The sequence below is a fragment of the Rhinolophus sinicus genome, chromosome 14, assembly GCF_057876585.1.
Source record: "Rhinolophus sinicus isolate RSI-liver-muscle chromosome 14, RSI-T2T, whole genome shotgun sequence".
NCBI classification, from domain to species: domain Eukaryota; kingdom Metazoa; phylum Chordata; class Mammalia; order Chiroptera; family Rhinolophidae; genus Rhinolophus; species Rhinolophus sinicus.
Genome location: NC_142514.1, coordinates 159,961,203 through 159,984,088, shown reverse-complemented (window position 1 = coordinate 159,984,088; position 22,886 = coordinate 159,961,203). Strand labels below are relative to the sequence as shown.

Below are 22,886 nucleotides of genomic sequence, written 5' to 3'. Positions count from 1 at the left end.
TATCTTGTCTATACTACACTAAAGCCAAGGAATTTAAGGCTAAGTCAATCTTGCCCTCCAGGACTGGTGTCCTAGTACGAATATGGCAGTTCTGTGACATAGGCTGTGCCACAGCCACGTATATATCACAAATTTGTCATAATATGCCTTCTACCTTAGCTTTCTGTCTTCCTCAGCAGGGCTCCAGGCAATTGCTGCCGGTAAATCCATTCATTCGTCTGTGTGTTTATGCCTCAGCAAGTATTTATTGAAAACCTGTTATGTGCCAGACGGTGTTTTAGGCATTGGATATATATTAGAAACTATAATAATAGTGAACTTGACTTTCAAAGATTAAACAAGACAACACATAGAAATAACCTTTGTGAACTCTAAAGCTCTATTTAAAGAGAGATAAAGATCAGAAAGTAGTTTCTATATCCTTTAATTTCAAATCTGTTCTTTTAGTTACATTATTTTTGTAAAGTATGGTGCCTAAATTCTCACTGATACTTTATAGTAAACCAGAGGCAGAAAGTTGAACAGGCTCAGAAATCTAACAGATTTGTTTTGAAAACCTGGCTCTGATGTTTACATGACGGTAGCCAAGTTATTTAACTTATTTGGGCCTCTGGTTCCTTATTGTGGTGAAATGAATATAGTAGTAGGTACATAAGGATTCTTGAGAGGATGAAATAAGGTAACAGTTTGCATTTTGCATTGCAAACATTTTGCATTACAGTTTAGCACATAAGCTCTCAATAATATTGGCTATTACTATTACCTTAAATTCTAATAACAAACATTTTCTTTATTAAATTCAATAAAGCTATTAGAATTTTGGAAAAAAAAAAGTAGCTTTTTACCATTTATCTTTTCCTTAAATTTTCTCTTGTGCAAAAAATATTGCTCACCAATGACTAAGCATTGGCATCACCTGGGAATTGTTCCAAATACAGGATTTCAGAACCCTCTTTAGACTCACTGAATCAAGGGCTCCAGGTAATTGGAATGCACATTAGCATTGGAGAACCTTCACCTGGGTGGAGGGGTGAATGGTAAGTGCTCCTGACTGATCAGATTCATTTTCATTCCTATTCATGATTCAGAATTTGGCATATCATCGAATGTGCTATGCCATTCACTTTTCAGGCTTCCACAATTAATGTCTAGAAAAATGAAACAAAACAAAAGAACATAAACAAAGGAGACTGTCAGGCTAGAATGGGCTTTAAGTTGTATCCATTTTATTCAGTATCAAGTTCCAACCAAGTACGAGGCATGTGCGTGCTTTATTTTATTAAATCTATTTAGTCCACATAACAATTATTTAAGGTAGGCATTATTGTCTTCATATTACAAGAAATGAAACTGAGTCTCACTGAGATTACAAATGCTTTAAAAGGACATAGAGTCAATTGGTGGAAAAAGTGGATTTGAACCCAGGTTTGTTTCTCTCCAAAGTATATGGTTTTTTTTCCCTAAATGACACTAGTGTGTCATGACCTCAGTTGCATTACATGTCATCTCTGTAAGTGATTAATCAAAGGGGTGATTTTCGTTTCCAGCAGATTGGAAACAACAGTGTCTCCATCTGTCCGAGAGTATTTAATACTGCTACATTTGTACCCCCCCCTCCTTTTTTTTATTGGGTCTTAAAATGGTACACATTTTGCAATTGAGAATTATTGAGCCAACATATGGTTTCAATTGAACAATTCTAATATATCATTGTGAAAAAAGGAAGGGAAAAAACACAATCTAACCTTTGTACTTTTGGTAAGAAGTAAAAATGTGTTTTAATAAAAATCTATGAAGTGCAAGGTCTAGAGTTAAGTAGAGACACATTTATATTTGTTTATTTTTACCTTTACTGTTGATCATGCCTAACAGCCTGAGAGCTTTAGACACAGCTTTCATTCAGCTGTTTTTATGATGTCGCTGAAGTTTGAGGCACTATTTATTACCAGAATTACAGACTATAGCTCACTGTGTCTGTGTATGGCCTTGTGGTGGCTCAGGAATTGTCAGCTTGACTTAGATCTTTGTTCCAGAAAGATCGTAAGGATTGGACACACCACTCCCATTTTACTGAAAGAGAGATTCATATCCCAGGGTAGTTCTTGCCTCTGAAATGCTTCAGCTTGAGAATCACTGAGTTTCAATTAGATTGTGGTTACCCACACCCAAACCAGTTTGGTATAACCAGATGTGGTAAGTTGGAGGCAACGGTTGAGATTGGTGATGGGAAAATTGTAACTCTTGAAGAAGATTTGGCAACAAAGAGGAGAATCTGCTTGTGACTACAATGATAATTAATGTCCTAATTGTGTAGGGATCAGAGTATTTTCATTTACACTATGGCATTTTACCTTCATAGTGGATCTTTCTAGGTAGGTATTATCAATATATGGGAAATTTAGTTCAGGGAAGTTGTGACTTGCCTTAGTAACAGTTGGTAACTCAGGCTACAGACCATACATGGCACTCTCTCTTTTCATTTTGAGACGGCTTGGCTTTTGTGAAATCAAAGTCTCCTGGTTTTCTTCCTCTAGCTCCCAGTCTCAGTGGTCTTCTCATATTCAATTTCCTCTTGTTAACTGGGCCTCTATACATTGAGGTGCCTCGGGCTATGTTCCTTGAGTGACTTTTCTCTTACTGTATTTTCTTCACAGATGATCTCATTCATTCTCGTGTTTTTAAATATCCATATTCTGATGACTCTCCATTTTGAGCAGGAGGATTTGTCACTTCCATTCCTTGGTTGATAAAATACTTGTGAATTCTCCATATTCTGTCTCTTTCACACACAGGTTTGAAAATAAAGAATTCCCAAATGACAGCATTGCAAGATGCAAGATGTCTGGATTCTTGAGTCACTGTGGAGGAGAGCATAAAAAAGAACGGTAAGACCCACCTGTGACTGAGCCATCAAAAGTAAATAAACCCCTCTTTCATTAAGTCCTTGAGATTTCAGGGTTCATTGTTACTACAGCATAGTTTATCTTGACTAGGGTTTAGCAAACTTCTTTCTGTAAAGGGTCGAATACTTTAGACTTTGCAGGTCGAGAGGCAAAACTGAAGATATTAGGAATACTTATAACAATAGAGCAGATGAATTTCCCTAAGTTTTTATTGATGAAATTAAAAATGTAATTATATGTTAATATGATATAATTAATATAATATATATTAATATTCATAATATAATTGATACATTAAGATGAATAATATTACATGTTATATATAATGATGTAGTACTTTTTTTTGTAATACAGATCCACTAATGATAAAAATGGAATTCTATTGGGTAGGTGGGGGGCAATATTTTACCTAACTGAAGTTCAAAGATAGTCTTCCCGATTAACCAAATTAATTTGTAAATTTTCTTGTTAATATTGCTCTGTAATATGATATATAAAATACATTTCATCGTTGAAGACACCTTTCACAAAGACAGATATGTCCCTGTGTATATGATTTTAGTTGAGCATATTCATTGCTTGGATGGAATTTACAGAATTTCATAAGGTTCTTTTCATGATAGTTGCTGTTTAGCATGTCATTGCATTTCAGATTAATCACTTTAAATTGAAGGTTAGGTGGACTTTCTTTGATAGCACAGTGAAATGGATTTTGAAACTTGAACAGGTCTTTTGCACTTACATTGAAGTCTGATAAGTGTTGCTGAAACTACTTTGAACACAGAAGAGATGTCTATCACGAATTTGTGTGGGAATGCAGAGCTCAATTTTTGTTCTAACTTTTGATAGCACGGGAAGTCTGTAAAGCCAATTGGTGTTATTATGATTCAAACGTTAGTTTTCATTGAAATAACTACTGTAGGGTAAGTATCTCAAATAAGCATTCTTTTGCCTTATAATTTCAGGTTAAATTAATGAATAAACATTATCAAATCTACAGCAAAAGGTAATTTTTCAAAGTTTTCAGTGTTTGGAAATAGTGATTAGGGATGGTTCATATTTGTTCAGAAAAATTCCAATCTTGGCCATGAGCTCCAAAAAATAGGAACAAAATTTTACCAGTGATAAATTACTGAGCTGCTGTGTGACAGGGCAATTCAGGGCATTTAGCTGCAATTCCATTTCAGCTCAAAAATTCATGAAACTGACAATGATTAAGTCCATGGGAGCAAATGAAACCCACCAGTGACTCTGCTGGTGTAATATTACATGATAGCTAAACATTTTCTGTAATGTGTCTGCTGGTGAATAACACAATGAATAACTATAGGCTATAAAAACTATTTACGGCCTTTGTAAATTTGTTCAACTGTGTCTTTCTCTGCTCCAGCCATATTTTTACCATTATTAGTTGTCATACATCTTAGCAGATTCCACTTCATGTTATATTGAATTATGTTTCCTCAACTGTGAAACTATTCCTGCCCATAGTTATTCCACATAGATCACTCAGGCTGATTCTTCAGTCGCTTCAAACTTAGAATTAACTCTGAATAAACAACTGAGCAGTATCGGTAACATCTGTTGACTCATAAAGAGCCATGAAAACCACTTAAAATCATTTGTTTTGTTTTTAATTAACTATTGATGTTGCGCCCAATGTCCTCAACTCTCTTAGCAATGCTTTTTTGCCGAACGACTAATAGTCTTAAGTAAGTTTTCTTTGGACACATTTCTTTGGCTGCTGCAATCAAACATGATTTAATTAATTCACCACCGATGACTTTCTTGTTTGACTGGCTAACAAATGAGCCACTTGGAATTTTTCTTTGGTTGTAGCCTTACTTTTATTTGTGTGAAGAAATTCTGCTGTGATGAAATATTCAGTTTTAAACTTTCTAATTTTTGGACTTTGCTTTCCTGTGAATTGGGAATATTGTAATAAATGCTTAATCTGGTAATGTCATCACATATTGTATTCTATAGCTATAGTGTCATTACATAACGAACACAGTGCCTTACTATCCTATTTGATAACAAAATAATCCACAGTCCACTGTGCCTTAAAGGCATGGCATCCACAGTACATTTTTCTTTATCTTTTATTGAAATGATGGGTATGCACTGGTAATAAAAATTGCATTGAATACCACTTCGTGACAATATGTATGACACTTGAAATGCTGCTAAGTAGTAACTATGCTGCTGTGATTTATAGCACACCAAGGAGCGGTATGAAGAGATTAGTGCCATGTATCGTTTCTGTCACAAATGCTCAGCCTTGTTATTTTAGTGCAAAAGCAACCACAGACAATGTGTAAATGAACGTGTGCAGTTGTGTTCCAATAAGCTTTATTATTAACAGTGAAATTTAAATTATACATCACTTTCACATGTCACATTCTCCTTTTTATGATTTTCAGCCACTTATAAACGTAAAAACCATTTTTAGCTCATAGGCCATGCGAAAACAGGAGGCCAACCGGCCAAAGTCCATAGTTTAATAACTTCTGATCTTGATTAATGTGGTGTCTATAACTAAATCATTGTTTGTACTTCCCAGATTGTTATTCTCCTATCTTCTCCTCCTCTATGAGTAGCCAACCTGTTTTGTGTGTCATTAATTTTAATTAACTGTTGGACATCATGTGTAGGAAAACAGTACAGCCTGAGGTAAATAACATTTACACCTGAACGTGGACATAACTCTTCTCTGTCAGGCCGATAATCTGCGGCATTGAATCAACCTGGTTAGATGTTGAGCACAGTTTGGATTTTATTGTCGTTAGAGTCACCTTCAATGTACAGGGTACTTGAATTTGCTTCAGAAGTGGGCTCTTGTTATTTTGTGTCTTGGAGGGCTAAAGGGTGTTTCTGAATTCACTGCTTCACTTTTGGCTTTCAGCAGTCCTGTTGTGTTACAGAGGGAATCTGTTTCCATGCTCATATCCCCCGATGGTAGACTTCTGTTCCGTTTTATTTGGATCTCTGAACTTGTTTTGGTGGGAGGGAATTTTCTCAGTTCTATTAGTCCATCCACAGTCTTAAGCAAGAATTTTGGCCCTGGGTCTCAGGAGTGGGGATTTCTCAGAATTTTTGCCCCTCACCACGTGGAATCCAAAATCTGTATTGTTTCTATAAGGATTCAAAAGGGAAGAAATCTTCCCGATTGTCTTTCAGTGGTAGCTGATCTCTACTTTGTATCAGTGCAGAAGTCTCTCCAAAAACAGAAGACTGTTATTTCTATTTGAAACAACAGATCTTTGCCTGAGCTCTGGGGTAGAAAGCTTTCCTGCCCTTGGTCTATGTGATCATGCTTTCATCACTCCCTTAGAAGCCGTGAGTTTTGCCTGTGCTCTGAAGTCAGAAGGATTTTCAGCTTAAGGCATCTGCTTCACATGAGAAAAATGGTTTGAGGAAGGGAATGAGGTTTGTTGCCTGCACCCCAGCAGCAGCCTATCACCATCTGCACACCCGTGACACTAAAAGGGGTTCTCTTTAATTTTATGCTCTACTCCAATGTTTCTCATGACTTACAGGGTTCCATGGAAAAGAGCTTTTGAATGAGTATTTATACCCGAGAGTCTGGGGCTCCCAGTTATTCTAAATTGTCATGTTAACCCTCACTTGAATTTGTTAAAATTTGAGCTTCCCTTTTTTCCACACTTATTGTGGCTATCTCATACTGCTATGTTCTATCACTGTATCTCTTCTTAAGAGGGGCTTGCCGCTCTTTGGAATTTAGTTCACATGGTTGCTTTGCAACTCCAGCTCTCATATCCTAAGAACAATTTAGAATTTTGAAGATCATCTAGCTTTTTCCCTTATTGTTAGCATGGGGACAACATTATCTTGCAACTTCTACACCTTACATAGAGATGGAACCAAAATGTATTTTACTGAAAAGTCATATTTGCAATACAAATTTCATGTAAAGAAAAACAACGGGGGGCCGGCCCCGTGGCTCAGGTGGTTGGAGCTCCGTGCTCCTAACGCCAAAGGCAGCTGGTTCGATTCCCACATGGGCCAGTACCAGATGGCTCAGTTGGTTGGAGCGCGGGCTCTCAACCACAAGGTTGCCATTTCGACTCCTCGACTCCTACAAGCGATGGTGATTCGACTCCCACAAGGGATGGTGGGCTGCACTCCCTGCAACTAACAAAGGCAACTGGACCTGGAGCTGAGCTGCACCCTCCACAACTAAGACTGAAAGGACAACAACTTGAAGCTGAATGACACCCTCCACAACTAAGTTTGAAAGGACAACAACTTGACTTGGAAAAAGTCCTGGAAGTATACACTGTTCCCCAATAAAAGTCCTGTTAAAAAAAAATCTTCTAAAAAAACCAAACTAACAAAAAAACAACTACAACAGAATGATGAACACAGGATTCAGGATGATGACTACCATGTTTAGGGGAGACAAGCAATGGCTCAGCGTGGAAATAAATGGTTAGATATAGGTCATATAACAGTTGTAGTTTTTGGATTGTAGATTATTTAAAACACCAAACTAACCATATAAACAAACAAACAAATATTGGGCTGCTCATGGACTAATGAGAGGGTATTGTCAACCAACGATATGTTTAATCCAATCCAGTGCACCTGAGTTTCAAAAAAATTAGGTAAAGGATAGACAGCTATGGAAACACCTAAATGTCCATTGATGGATAAATGGATAAAGAAAATGTGAAAAAAATATGTATATGTATATATATGTGTGTGTATATATATGTACATACACACACATATATGTATGTATTCAGTCTTAAAGAAGAAGGAAATCCTGCCATTTGATACATGGGTGAACCTGGAAGACGTTATGCTAAGTAAAATAAGCCAGACACAGAAAGATAAATACCACATGATCTCACTTAAATGTGGAATCTAAAATAATCAGACTCAGAAGCAGACAAAAGGATGGTGGTTACCGCGAGTTGAAGAGAGGGGGGAAATGGAGAGTTGTTGGTCAAAGGGTACAAAGTTTCATTCATGCCAGATGAATGCGTTGTGGAGATCTAATGTACAATGTGGTGACTATAGTTAACAATACTGTATTGTATACATGAAATTTTCTAAGAGAGTAGATCTTGTGTTCTCACTACAAAAAAAGAACATGGTGACCATGTGCAGTGATAGACATGTTAAGTAGCTTTATTGCAGTGTTCATTTCACAATGCATTTATATATCAAGACATGAAGTTGTATACCTTAAATATACAGAGGGTGCCAAAAAATGTATATACATTTTAAGAAAGGAAAAAACTGTATTAAAATTGTAATACTCAATATGTACCAACAACAAAAGATAAATATTAGGTTGGTGCAAAAATAATTATGGTTTAAAAGGTTAAAAATTGCAAAAACCGCAATTACTTTTGCATCAACCTAATACAAGTCACGTTTGACTTCTGCAACTACAAGAGGTGCTCGAAGTGGTTACCGTCAGCATCCGGACGCTTCTGATTACAGTGAACACTGTTTGGTAGACTTCTGTGGCGAGTGTGTAAACTGTTCCAACACCAAAGCAGAAGGAGCAGGACGTGTTGCTGTGTGAGGCCTCCCGGCTCTTCCCTTGTGCACATCACACACAGCACCGGGAGTCTCAGACTCATCACGAATGTGTGCAGTGGTTAGGCACGTTGGAGGTTCTGTCGCACACTCACACCTTCATTGTTGTTGTGCTTACACAATGTTCTCGAATATCAAATAGCTCTTCAAAACAGTCTTGCGCTTCTCAAACGACAGCTGTGTTTCCACCATTTTCTTTGTCCTGACTGCTGCATGGTGACGCTAACATTCATTTGATTAACGCCATCTTTTGAGTGAACATCATTCTACATATTGCTACTGTAATTCAATTCAACTTAGAAAAATAATACATAGGTAACATCTCTTAAAATGTGTATGCATTTTTTTGGCACCCTTGGTATACAATTTCTATTTGTCAATTACACCTCAGTGAGGCTGAAAAAAAAAAGATAGATATCTATTGTAGAAGTTATTTTCCTTCATATCATACAAAAGGACACACACTGATATCATTGTAGTGATAATACAATGATTGTTCTCTTGCGCTGAAAATATTACTCAAAATCTTTTGCTCTCTTGCTTCGGAATGGCTGTAGGCTTAAGCCTATTGCTAGGTGAAGGTATACGTTTGGCAAAGTTTATTTCTGGCCCTTTTCCATGCACTCATGAGCCATATCCTCTCCACACATGCAGCTGCCTCTCACCCACTGTAGTATGCACAACATGTAACTTCTCAATTTATCAAGAACCTTCTGGAGTCATGTGCTAATAATCCAAAGGCATGCTTAAATGCCAGAACCTGGAGGTCATTTTCAATTCCTCCCTCTTCTGCTTCACTCATATGCGATTTTGTCTTGTCAAATCTACCTGCCTAAAAGCTCTTGAATTAACCATCTCTTTCCCATCGTTCTTGTTACTTCCATAATTCAGCAACTTGTCATTTTTCTCAAAATTATTGATGTAAGTGCTTCCTAATTGCTGTCTACTTCCCCAGGTTTGCTCTCTCTTGTCCACTCATCAATCACTTCAATTTTGTCAGTGTCTCCTCATCATTTGTAAAAGAAAGCCCAATATTAATAGAACAACTCTTAATAGAATGTGGCATGCTTGAGTAGCAACAGTAGTCAGTTGTGGAGTACCGGTGTATCGGAGGGAGTAGAGCCAGTAGACTTATATTATTTCTATTTACATTCAAGTCTAATATTAAAACAGAGGGAACAGTTACTACATAATAGGCTGTCTTTGACCTGTCAATCTATATCACTATTAGTGTTAACCAAACCCACCCTTTTCATAACCATAACTGGTAAAGTCTGGAGGTGATATCTGGAGATGGAAACCATTTGGCTGAATCTTAGAAACTTTTACTAACCTCTGGCCTCTACCATCAAAATGAATCAAAAAGTGCTCTGGTTTCGCTTCAAGAGATGCTTTCACAAGATAGCTTTTATAATGACTTTCCAAGTTCTTTGCCATCAATTCTACCCCTTGTTTAACACAATACTCTAACCACACACTGGAGATAGAGCTTGTTTGCTTAAATTTTCCCATTTGTTTTAGTTTCTTTTGCCCTTTAATCTTAGAGGTTCTCTAAATGGATATCATGCCAAACTTTAATATCTGAACTTCTAGAATTTTATATACCATGGTGGTAATAAACAAAACAAAACACAAATATTTCATAACTTTGTCGCCAACACTTTCATTTCAAAGAACTGCAACCTGGATCAAGTTCTAAAGTATTACAAGAACAAAGGAAAACCAATATGTTTCCATATGGTCATTCAAAAACAATCTTGCCTTGAAAGACTTCTTAGCATTAAATGGAGGAGAGAGTGAAGTTTAGATGCTTTTTCTTCCCCATAACTATTCCCCACTAGTTGTATTTTACTATCAGACTTGAATGTAAACAGTAATAAGTCTATTTTCACTACTCCCTCAGATGCACTCCAGAATTAACAGACTACTGTAGCCACTCAATCATGCCACATCATTCTATTAAGAGTTGGTATAGACTCATGTTTAGGAACATATGTTCTAGAATTAGGAAAACCTGATCCTGAATGTTGATTTTTATCCTCTGTAAGTGTGAGAACTTTAGCCTCCTTTGTAAAATGCTGATGAGAATTTCTAATTCAAGGATTGTTTGAGCTGTCTTGACATAATGTGTATATGTTCTTAAGTATGGTACTTAGTACAATCACATAGTAAATGTACATTATTATCATTGTGATTCCTCCACTCTGCCTTTGTCAAATGCTGTTCCTTCTCACCTGCGAGTCTCTCTTCATCCTACTCTTTTAAAAAACCTGCCTCAAACCTTGGTGACATCTTTTTTTTGTGCTAGGTACAATTTTGATGCTTCTTTTTACAACGAGAATAAAATTTTAGGTTATCAAAATATGCCAAAGAGTTTCACACATTCTTTATTTCTGTATTAAGTAGAACATTATTAGATACTGCCCTTATTGCTTTTAGCTTTTTGAAGATGGTAGACTTTACTCTCTCCAAGTACCCTTTGCCCAGGGTGAGTATGCTCATGGGGGTGAATGAACACAGAGGAATTTCTGGACTTCATTCTGGAGATTCTGCAGGCACCTGGCCTTCTTTCCATTGCTTGTCTGTCACTTCATAACTCCTTGGAGTGAGTGCGGTTTGTGGCTTCTCAAGGCTATCTCACAATGGACCTTTTATAGGCAATTGTGTTACATAGACCTTAATGAAGACAGTAGCCTCTTCCTAAATGCATTTGGTAGGGTAAGAAAGCATGGCTAGTGAACAGAGTTATGCAGTTTGTAAATGTTAAGTATTTTTTTTCTTATGCAGAATCCTACATGAAAATGTGTAGCGCATTTTGGCACCACAGGCTTAACAACAATGGCCAATGATATTCGTATTTTATAATACCACAAAAAGGAAGAATCACACCCATGGTTTATGCCAAAAGAATTTCATATGGTTATTTTTTCCTGTGGCTCTAATACACCTACAGTTTTCTACTATTTATTTGCACAACCAGTATGTCATAATTCATCTCTCACCTCTATTATTATGTAATGTTAATCTATTTTGGAAGATTCAATCACTCTTATGTTTGTTTTTTAAATGTACCATTTGTATGTGTATGCAAATAGACACATATTCCATCTCTGTGATTCTGGCATATAGCACAGACACTGGCATATAGTTGGCAAATCCTTATCAGTCCAGAGAATGGATCAGTGCTGGAACCTGAGGCTTTTAAGCAGTTCGATTCAAAAGCTTTCCTGTCCCCTCTGTGCAAAGCTGATTTTGCATGCCAGGCTCCTGGATCTGGAGGTTTTCTGCCTGCATAGACTTGAGCTGAATCCCCAGGGTGACTTCCTCCATGTATTCTCACTAGCCATTGAATCCTTCCCAGGGAGAACAGGAAATCTGGCACTACTTTTGATGACACATCAATGACGTGATGTCTGGTTTCTATTAAAAATCAAAAAGCAGAGGATTTGATGCCAAAAACAAAAGTATAGACAATGTTCCATATAAACATTAAGATATTGCTTAATATGCTAAGTAACCAGCCTTGAGGACTGCGAGTGGGTCCTAGACCAAAGTGGACAATGGTATAACAGGACTAGGCAAGGATGGCCTATACCAAACACCATAGACAAATATCACAAGCAACCAAATCTTTTTCCATAATAGTCTTCTTGAGTTTTCTGCTGAATAGTCCCCGTTAATTTAGCTACAAATGTGTAAACTACCCAGTTAGGGGCAAAGACGTTTTCCAACAAGGTGTCATGCATTTCTTGAGTTCAGAGGTTTAAAGTAAAGTAGATCCTGTTGCATAAAATTTGCACGCATATATGATGCATCCAAATTTGCCATGTGTAATGGGCATGAGTTGGCCCCTATATAGACTCAGGAGTTAGTTATACTTCTAATATGATTTGAACTATGTCCCAAGGTCACTTGAATCTAAAAATGTAAATATATTATCTAACATACAACTGAATACCTGCTCTATGCCAGGTTGTTCATGAGGTTCTGGAAAGAAAAAGATAAATACGTTGAGTGTTTTGTCCTCAAAGAACGCAGACTATAGTGGGAGAGACAAGACATATAACTTGCAAAAGTAATTCAGAGCTAGGATGAGGGATGTACAAGGAGAGGACATCTAACAAACTCGGAAAAGCGTCACAGGTGCTTTCAGGAGGGGGATGATGGTGGTCAGATCTGAGATGCTCACCATTTGTTATTCATTCTTTATTCTTTCATGGCCCAGGTATTGGAGATATTTCACATGAGTATGCTGTGTGGACAGGTGTTATGGACTGAATATTTGTGTTCTCCCTAAATTCATATGTGGAAATGCTACCCCCTGCAATGTGATGGTATTAGGAGGTGGGGCCTCTGGGAGGAGAATGAATCATGAAGGTGGGGTGCTCATAAGTACAATTAGAGCCCTTAGAGAAGGGACTTCAGAGAGCTCCCTTGTCCCTTTCAGCATGTGAGGACACACTGAGAAGACGGTAGTTTATGAGCCAGGAAGTGGGGTCTCACCTTGATCTTAGACTTCTCAGCCTCCCGAACTGGGAAAGAGAAATATTTGTAGTCGGTGGTATTCTTTCATAGCAGCGGTAACTGACTAAGACAGAGGGTAACCTACTGATGTCACAACAGAGCAGAAATGTCATGAAGGCACGCAGGTAGGAGAAGTTTTTCTTTTGTCAGGTGGAAAGAAGAAATATTAATATTTAAACATTAATATCTAATAATTAGTCTTACTATGTGCCAGGAAATATTCCAAGAACTTTACATGTATTGTCTCATTTAATCCTCTAACAATCCTATAAACTAAGTATTATCCTGAAAATGAGAACCTTCTGGAGAAAGAGAAGAAACAAGTTGCAGACCAAAAAAAGAGTGCTCTGTCGTGGAAGCTAGGGCAAGGGGTAAAAACTGAGTGAACTCTGGAGAAAGCCTCTGAGGGAGTGTCCCACCCAGAGGATGTATTTCTTGGACTGGAATCTGAGGCAGCATAAGGATGTCTAGTGTGTTAAAAAGACTAGCTGGAAGGGATGGTGGGCACAGGACGGCCAGGAGAGTAATTAACTTTTTCTGAAAGTTTATTTCAAAACTTGGCCCTCAACAGTTTAAATGGTCTATTCTCAGATTTTTACTTCCTTAGGAAAATAACCTTCTCTTTCTTTCACATGGATGGAAACGGGTAAAATAAATAATAATTGTAAACATTGTTTAGAGGCTTTCCTATGTGCTGGGAACTAGTTCAAGCATTTAGCAAACATTATTTCATTTAACTCAAGTAAAAAAATGAGCTCTAATCACTTTCATTTTCTAGATTAAAACACCCCTATGATTTAGAGAGGTTAAGTAACTTATCCAGGGTTCACATCACTTAGTAGGTAACTGAGCCAACATTAAAAACTCCACCAGTCTGATTCCAGAGCTTACACTTTTTTAATCCCAAACCAAGGAGAGTGTTAGACTATAACTCAAGACAAATCATTTTAACTGTGGTGGAAAAATTACAGAAGTAAATTGTAGCAAGATGTGTCTTTTCAAAATTAAAATATGGTTTAAGTATTTAAAGATTTTTTTTTTTTTTTCTGCGAGTCATTACAGACCCCTGATAAATGTGCACTGTCTCTGGAGGAGATTGGAAGCAATGCTGTGGTAGCTTTTAGCCATCATCCTGTGGTTTCTGCAGCTGTGATTTTCCACAGATGAAGTTTGGGGCTGTCTTGTCACTCGCTTCTTGGCACCAGAGCCTTCAGATCGTAGAAGTTCCTGTCCGTCTTCATTTCCTGCAGGCTGGCCTATCCCTGTATCACCTAAACTTATCACCTGTCATATGCCCTTTGTTGCACTGAGATCTTTCTCTAGAGGCTATTTTCCCTTATTTCAATAGCCTCATTCCTCTCCAAAGTTATTTTCACCTTGAGGAGAGAAAGAAAAAATGAAGGGTCTGTCTTTTGATGATTTTGTTGCTTTTTCATTGGAAGAAACCTGCAAAAATGCTTTCCAAAACATTTTAAATGGCAGCACACAGATTGGGAGGTGTTTACATGCAATGGAAAAATAAAGGATTCATAAGGAAAGGATTTTCAGGGAATTTGCCCCCCAAAGATGTTCTAGCTGTTGAAAATGCAGCTTCGTCTGTCAAAGTGACCTTTGCGGTATCTTTACACATGACTGTCTTTCCAAAGAGCTCCTGCCCCAGAGGTTTTGGGTTTACCACAGCAGGCAAATGCAGAGTAATGGAGGAAGCAGGGAACTGGGCTCCCCAGCCAGTCGTCCTCTGCTGACATTTACCAGCTGGGAGACCTGGGGCAAGTTTCTGTGCTCTGCCAGCCTCAGTTTTCTCATCTATAAATTGGGGATAATGATAACAATTGCTGTGAAGATTGATACATGTAAAGCTCTTTGCGAAGTGCTTGTTACATATTAAGAGCTGAATACCATTAGATGTTATTATTAATTTATTATTGTGTTGTAAATATCTTTTCTTCTTCTATATTGACATTCAAATGTCAACAGGAAAACTCTGTGTATCTTGGTATTAACTCTTTCTTCATGCAAAGGAACCCTAGAAGACTTCAACCTTCACCCAGTCCCTCCTTCTTTCTACCAGAACTGAGAACATGGCCTCTTTCTCCCAGAGGTACCTGCAATGTGTTCATTACTGTGATTGAGGTGAACACCTCACTCTTTTGCACGATAGCAATGGCATTGTTGCAAAACTAGCTCAGACATCTAGAAAGCCCCTGTTCTAAGTAGTGCTTCCCAGTAATTTCTACCCATAAGTCTCAATTAGGCTCCTGGGGCCACCTGGGATAGGTCTAGTCTCTTCCATATGACACGTTTCCATATACATGAAGATACCTGGGGCAAGTTACTCAACTGCTCTGGGTCTCAGTTTGTTCATATGTAAAATGGAGATTATTGTCTCACCCTCATGGGGTTTTCCTGAGGATTAAAAACATATATGTTTGAAAAGGCTTAGCATATAGTAGGTGCTCCATGAGCTGTAGTGTGCCAAATCCAGTTTAAGTGCCTCCACAAATTCCATGAGTTTATGGTCTGTGACTAATGACTTTTGAGGAAGATTGCCCAGCATCAACTGCTTGGCCACAAAGAGGGAGGCTGTCCTCCACAACGGGGGCTTTATCTTCTGGGTACTCTCTCATTAGGTCAGCCAGGCCCACTGTGAGGACTTTTCTTGACCCCTCACATTACTGGGAGTCCTGACCTGTCCGTGCCTCTGTCAACTCTTATTTCTGCTCCGGGCTTCTCTGTTCCCCTAGGGCTCAGCAGACCTTGGGACTCACTTGGTGCCCACTTGTGCTTTGGTACCCTCAGCCAGGCAACAAGGCTGCTGGGTGCAGGCCGCAGGTGAGGCTCACAGCCATTGACAAGTTGGCCCCTTGTGCCATGGCTTGCATGGTAGACGTCATTACTTCTGTCTTGGGTTCTGGCTTCTCAGGTCAGGATAGAGAATCCTGAGATGTACTGGAGTCAATGCCCCATGGGGTATATACACCTTGACTAATGGGACCTAGGAGCTGATCTCCCTTTTCACTTCTTGACAGACCATTTTGGAGAGCAGAGGTTTCAGGCGGTTCTCTGAAGATGCCCTGTGAGACTGAGCACTCAGCCGTTACTATTATAGACATGCTATTAAAACTGTTCCCTTTCTTTCCTGCCCCACACCTCTTTGTCTTTCTCTCTCTCTCTCTCTCTTTTCTTTTTTCCATATCTCTTTTTCTTTGACTCTCATTTTCTGGGATTGTGACCCCAATACTTTTTTGGGAGTTAGCATGCCCACTTTTGTCCCAGTCTCTGGGTTCTTAGGAACCCTGGCAAAGATAGGTAGCATTATTATCATTACCACTACCCCTCTTCTTGTTCAGATTTATCTTGATTATCAGCTGATTATCAGCTTTCCATTCTCCTACTCACAAAATGAAGCTTATTTCTCTGTTTTACGAGTCAACACCGTTGGCCCGAATTTTCCTCTCTTTTTGTCCCTGCCAGAGAATTCTTCCCTGAATTCTCATTCTCTGCCGTCAAACCTCATGTGATGATTTGATCTAAGATAATATGGTAACAGTGCAAGTGGCTCTATATGTCACTAATTGGAGGTACTATGCTGGAATTTTCACAGGGGTTTCCTGAAGAAACAGAGCCTTAACTGGAAACCACCAGTTGGCAAACTTTCTATAAAGGGTCAGAGGGTCAGTATTTTAGGTTTGCCGGCCATGGACATGTAGTAAACTCTAATGCAACCATTAAATTCCTACAGGTATACTGACAAAGAAGCCATAGCAAATATGGAAATAAATGGGCACGGCTGCATTTCAATAAAACTTTATTTACAGAAACAGGTTTGGGGTCAGATTTAGTCCATGGAATATAGTTGCAGACCCTTGTTCTAAATGACGGAATTGCAGACTCTTGTTCTAAATCATGGAATTACAAGAAAACAAGGAAAGCAGAACTTTGGGGAAATACGGGCTAATCAATAGCTCTCAATTTCAGTTTCTTTATTTCCAATTCACTTTAATTCAGTAAAAAACGTTTTGAGAGGAGGACTTATGGAATGCCTCTGAAGAGCCAGAGTGTAGGCTATGGGTTTCCATACGATATAACATTTATTGTTCTTATATAGGATTAGCCTTTTCCATAGATGGATTCCTACCATGTTTTCCCCAAAATAAGACCTAATCAGAAAATAAGCCCTAGCCTGATTTTTCAGGATGACATTCCCTGAACATATGCCTTCATGCGTCTTTTGGAGTAAAAATTAATATAAGACCCAGTCTTATTTTCGGGGAAACACGGTACAATCCACTGGTATTTCCCACATGCTCTTCCCAATATGCAAAGGCTCCAGGCCAGGAGGAAGTGCTCAAACCACCTAGTGTAACCAGGATGCTTGCCTCATTCACAGGGAGAGGGAGAGTTTCCAAGTTCTTGTTGCTGTGGAGAGATGAGTTCAAACTGTAAGAGGTCAGCGGTGCTCTTAACATTGCCTTTGTGTTGTTTTCGTGTAAATATTTTTACTGGGACATCTTTTGGCAACGGAGGCTCGCTCTCAGGGCTGTGGATAGAAGGGAAGCTTTGCTCACCACATGCCATTGGTATGCACTTGAGTCAACTTAGGGTCAGTGTGATTTGATATCATGTCCCTTTTCACTTTTGTCTTGATGCTTTCCCACTGACTCAGTGTCTACCCTTTATCCTTACTTCAAATAAGAAACAGCTGGGATAAAGTGAAGTCCACATCCAAATTCCCCACCCCTTTCTCTGGCCAAGAAAGCAGCAACCGTTTCTGAGACACTTATCCTATTACAGATGTTTTACTAATTACCAAACAGCTCAATTTGGCAGCTCATTGATGGAGTAGCTAAATCAGATTCACACATTTAAACATTTCTGCCACTCACCTAGGGAAGTTCTGTTTAAGGGCTGTTGCATAATTTGCTTGGTGTAACTCTTAGAGGTTGCCTCTTTACCAAGGTAGATGGGTTTCTTTATGAAAATTCAAACAATAACCCCTCGATCTTTTTACAGGGGTTGTGGTTGGTCCCTCCTGCTCTGCAATGCTTACTACATATTGGTATTGACAGTTGGAGGAGTAATGAATACATTCAAAACTATATGTTGCACAATTTCCTTTGTCAAGGTTTACTTTGTCCACAATACATTTGGCCCGTTTCTTTGTGCTTAAAGAGTAAACTGAAACAGTATTCAGTAATAAGATTTTATGATAGTAAAAATATCATACATATATAAAGAACTTTACTTTTTCTTCAGGCAGTTTCTTATACATAATCTTAGTTCATTTTTACTACCCTACAGGGTAAACAAAATGCATTATTTTTACTTCTTGGATTTTCCTCTCCCTCAATCCCTGTATCTAATATAAGTCCAAGCCTTTGATTCTACCTCTGTAGTGGTTCGCCAGTCAGTTTCTGATACGGTCCTCAGTATCATCAGCTTAACTCAGACTGTCATTTTTCTCTCTTATAGACCCTTGGAATTATATTCTAGCTGGTCTCCTAAACTTCTCATTCTCCTCTTTACAATATTGTCACAATCTATCCAAACCATGGATTGATCTTGCCACTCTCCTTCTTCTGACATGCTAATAACACCCCACTGTCTACTAGGTAAAGCCTAAATCTGTTAGTATGATGCCTAAGATCCTTGCTCGGGTCCTTGCCCACCTCTGCTTCATTTCCAAATGGCTTGCAGTTGCCAAAATAGCTCATGTTCCTTCATAGCTCTGTGCATTTTTCCATGTAGTACTATTTATCCAGAATACACTGGTCTAGTCTGTATTTTTGCAAAACTCTTATTCATATTTTAAGACTCAGCAAAACACTCACCTCATCTGTGAATGTTGCCATAACTCAGAAAGAGTCAAGAGCCTCTTTATGTAGCACTTTAGAAAAACCTATTCCAGAACTTATCAAACTGTAAGAAAATTGTTTGCATGAGCAGTTCCTCCACTAGGCCACTGGCTTATCTTTATACCGTCCCTGACTATAGCCTAATGCCTGTCACAAAGCAGTTACTTAGCAAATGCTTATTTCATAAATGAATTTTGCAAATGAAGAAAGAAACTGTGGGAGAATAACATGGAATGGAATTTTGGAGACATATTCCAATCCCTGCCAGTAACTCATATTAACCTCTTGGAACCTCTGTTTTCTCATCGATTAGACTTACCTATATGATATCTTCCAGTGTTAATAATTTAATACTGTGAGAAATTCTGATGAGTTTTCTCATTTTCTTAGTTAACAAAGCCAAGGCCAAGTTCAACATCTCCTGACTTGGAATCTAGGTACATTTAATATGCTTCATTTTTTCAAAGCAAAGGTTGAAATGAAATAGGAAGATACAGCAAGAAAAAAGGAATTATGGATTCCAGTGTGGGTAATATGTTGTATCAGATGTGTGACCTTGGATGAGTCTTTGTCTCTCTGGTCCCAGTTTTTCCATTAACATAATGAGGGCATTGGCTTACATTGCAAATATATGACACTTCTTATACCACTTATTACCACGATGCTCAAGGCAGACATTACGAATCAACTGCCGAACTCGTTTTCACTGAATCTGTATGCAGGATTAGAATGCATTTCAAAACAATCTACAAGAAGCCACTTCTATTCTTTCGTAGTCTTTTAAATACCAAGAATGTACATGAGACTAAAAACAAAGGAAACCCATCGCTGTTCTTGGCACTAGCTGTTTCCTAAAGTCCCTCTAAATTCTTATTTTCTAGTAGGTCTGTAGCAGGCTTTTGGTGTGTTTGAACTCAGGTTTCTAACCTCTAGGGGCTACACGAAGAGGAGATGATGTGCAGATCCCTAGAATGGGTGGGCTTTTTTCATGATGAAACCGTGTATAATTACCATCCTCTGAGTAACCAGCAGGCTTTCCTTTCATTTCAGGCCTGATGATACTGACTTGCCTCCTAAGCCAACAAAGGAAGCCACATGGAAAGTATCTGAGGAGAATGAAAATCAGTTATAATTGGGGACAGGTGTAGAGGCACTGTTCTCCTGCACCTTTTATGTTTTTAGTGAACTACAGAAAAGGAAGTATTAACTGATTTTGTCATCCTCATCTGCTTTCCAGAAGGCCTGTTTCGCAAAGAATCTGATCACTTGAAGAATCCTTGGTGCTTTTGGAAAGTAGATTACATCAGAACATACTCTGAGTTCTAATGAAATTGATTTCTTCTTTTTGTTTCTGGCACACAATACGTGTAAAAATAAATATTTGTGGAATGAATGAATTTGTTGGCTTTTATCTAGGCAGCAATTCAACTGTTGAGTGCCATGTTCTCTCGAGAATAATCAACTACTCACTCTCACATATATAGTGCCTGTCTTCTGTGAGCTGCCTTAGCTTCCCTGACTGGAAATAGCTGACTATGGGGTGTAATTAGATGTGTTTCAACACATGAGTCTCTGGTGTCTCCCCTCAGGCAGGAGAGTATCTTATTTCTCTTTGTATCTATTACAAGACCATGGCATGGTTAGCCTTCATAACTACTTAGCAGTAAATTATTATCCACAGGCATGATAAGATAGCCTCTAAAGTGAGAGTACCAAGGCAAGAGAGAGGGCTTTTTATGATATGTAGGCTTAAGCCGCGTAAGCAGAATTATCATCTCAAGAATACGGACTGAGGCAGTCCCCTGGATTGGTGAGATAACGTGTTACATTTATTTCTACCATGACCATCTTCAGAAACAGGGACAACCTGGAGCACATTCAGAAGAGAGGGCCAACGCTGGTGATGGACCCGGAAAGCATGTTATGCAAAGACCGGCTCAGTGCCCTGGAGGCTTTTACTTAGGGAAGAAAGGGATCAGAGCTGGCATGAGAGCTGTTTAAAAATATCTGAAGGGTTGCCATGTAGCAACGGGGCTAAGGATTCTACATCTTCATGGGGCAGAATTGAGATTGGTAGGTAGGAAATATAAGCAAGTGTGGAGATGGGAGCCCTCCAGTCTATGCTTCACAGAATAGCTCACACTCACCTCTTAGGGGTCCATGTCTAAAATCACAAAATCACAAAATCCCCAAACTGCAGTATGGTCAAGGGTGTATACTTATTGCACAGGACTCAATATTCCTCTTTGGATGACATAAAGGATGACGTGTTGCTGCATGGGGACAAATATTTGGTGCCTACCCCTCTGCTTGGAAACCTTGGGCCAGGAAATGAATCTGAGAGAGGAAGCCTGTCATGTAGCAAACACGCCTAAATAATTACATACAATCTGAATTTTAGGACTTGGGACCTCAGACTCCACAGATCCATGCTACCACCCAGTGAAGCCTCTGAAATACCTTAGAAATTAGAGAATCTAATATATTCAAAGTTTGAAAACCATTTGACTGATCTCTATCATCATCACTTATTTGTAACAGAGGCAGTGGTCACTAGAGGTCATGAAAAGAGCCAGAACATCCCCGATTTGCCAGCGAATATAAGGCTGATCTTGTTACGATCTTCTTTTGGGAGGCAGATTTCTACTGAATGAAAGGGATGTCTTTCTAGAAGATGGAGTTGCCCGAAGACAAAATGTGCTGCGTTGGTACATGGTCAGTGTTCCAGAGCACTTTAAGCATGGACTAAAGAAATAGTTTTCTGACACAATACAGAAAGTAGAATACTTAAGCACATGGACTTTCCAGGTTATTCTACTGATGCCACTCAACCCCTTCTAAGCCCCAAACACAGCCCTAGGGAAGCCATAGCACACACACTTGCTGTTTTCCATCTTTGTTCTCACCCACATTTCTTAAACCATTTCTTGTACCTGCTCCCTTCTGATTTCTCTCCTTCCAGCAGTGGATTTTGCTGTTTATGCTCCTAAAGTCATCCCTTTCTTGCCTCTAACACTTGATTTTTTGTGCTGTGACTCTGACCATCACTTGAGCTTCTCTTTAACCCAGGTAGGCTGCCTCTGAGTGCCTAGGACAAGCACAGTCCTTGGTTCCCTGGGTCTGGGATGCTTCTATCCTGAGACCTCTTTCCCCTGCTCCCCCTCTGCAGGTCGCCTTCAATTCTCATGAACAGATATAGCAGCAGGCAAGGAAGTCTCCCAATCTTTTATCTAATGCATAGTCAACTGGCTCTCCAGAGTGTGGAGACACACACCTATGCAGGAAGGAGGTGCCCTCTTCTTTTACCCAACCTCTTAAAAGGCTGAGTTTTTCCAGCCGGCCCCAATTCTATAGTTTCTAAGTAGAGAACAGCACTATTGCAAAAAAGCAGTAAAACTGGGTGTGCTTCTCTCCCCCAACATCTGTGTTTACCTCACCGAAGCATGCTTTGTACCACATAGCCTAATTAAAACACTTTTACACACAGCAATATTTTAGATTTAATATCTTCTCAAGGAAAAAGCAAAACTGAGCAATAAAGGAAAATGAGCTGTGTCAACCAAAAGCGTCTGAGCTATTTTTGCAACTTTTCCATTTAGGCTTACTTGTTGGTAAGACAATGTATTACATTTTCTTCACCAACTTGCCTTACAGGCCCATGCTAATGACATAGAATAATGACTGTCTGGATATAATTAAAGAAAAAAAACCTTTCCATCTTCCCACTTCAGATGACATCCTGGATTTCTCATGCATAGTTTACCCTCAGAAAGATGGTCTTAGATGTGTCAGTGCAATTAACAGCGATGTTCCAGCTCAGAAATGCTTTTGAAGATATTTCATCATAATTAAATATAAGTTGGCAGATCATTTTTAAAATATATTTTTCTTTGGAGAGTAACCAGATCAACCACAAACAAATTATGTGGAACCTGGAGCATGACAGTGCAGCTGAAATATAAGTATGGAAGAAAAGAATGGTGCCATCCACCACCAATGAGGCCAAAGCCTGTGTTTCTGTGCAGTCGCC

General features: G+C 38.8%; 1 long non-coding RNA gene across 2 annotated transcripts in view; it reads left to right on the top strand.

The window, feature by feature from the left end:
• The window catches only part of LOC141572250 (uncharacterized), a 415,695-nt gene that overhangs the window by 255,351 nt on the left and 137,458 nt on the right, over positions 1 to 22,886 (top strand). For both annotated transcript variants that reach the window (XR_016018778.1, XR_012497557.2), the window contains exon 4: positions 2,793 to 2,885. This is a non-coding gene — a long non-coding RNA (uncharacterized LOC141572250). The remainder of the gene's footprint in view (positions 1 to 2,792; positions 2,886 to 22,886) is intronic.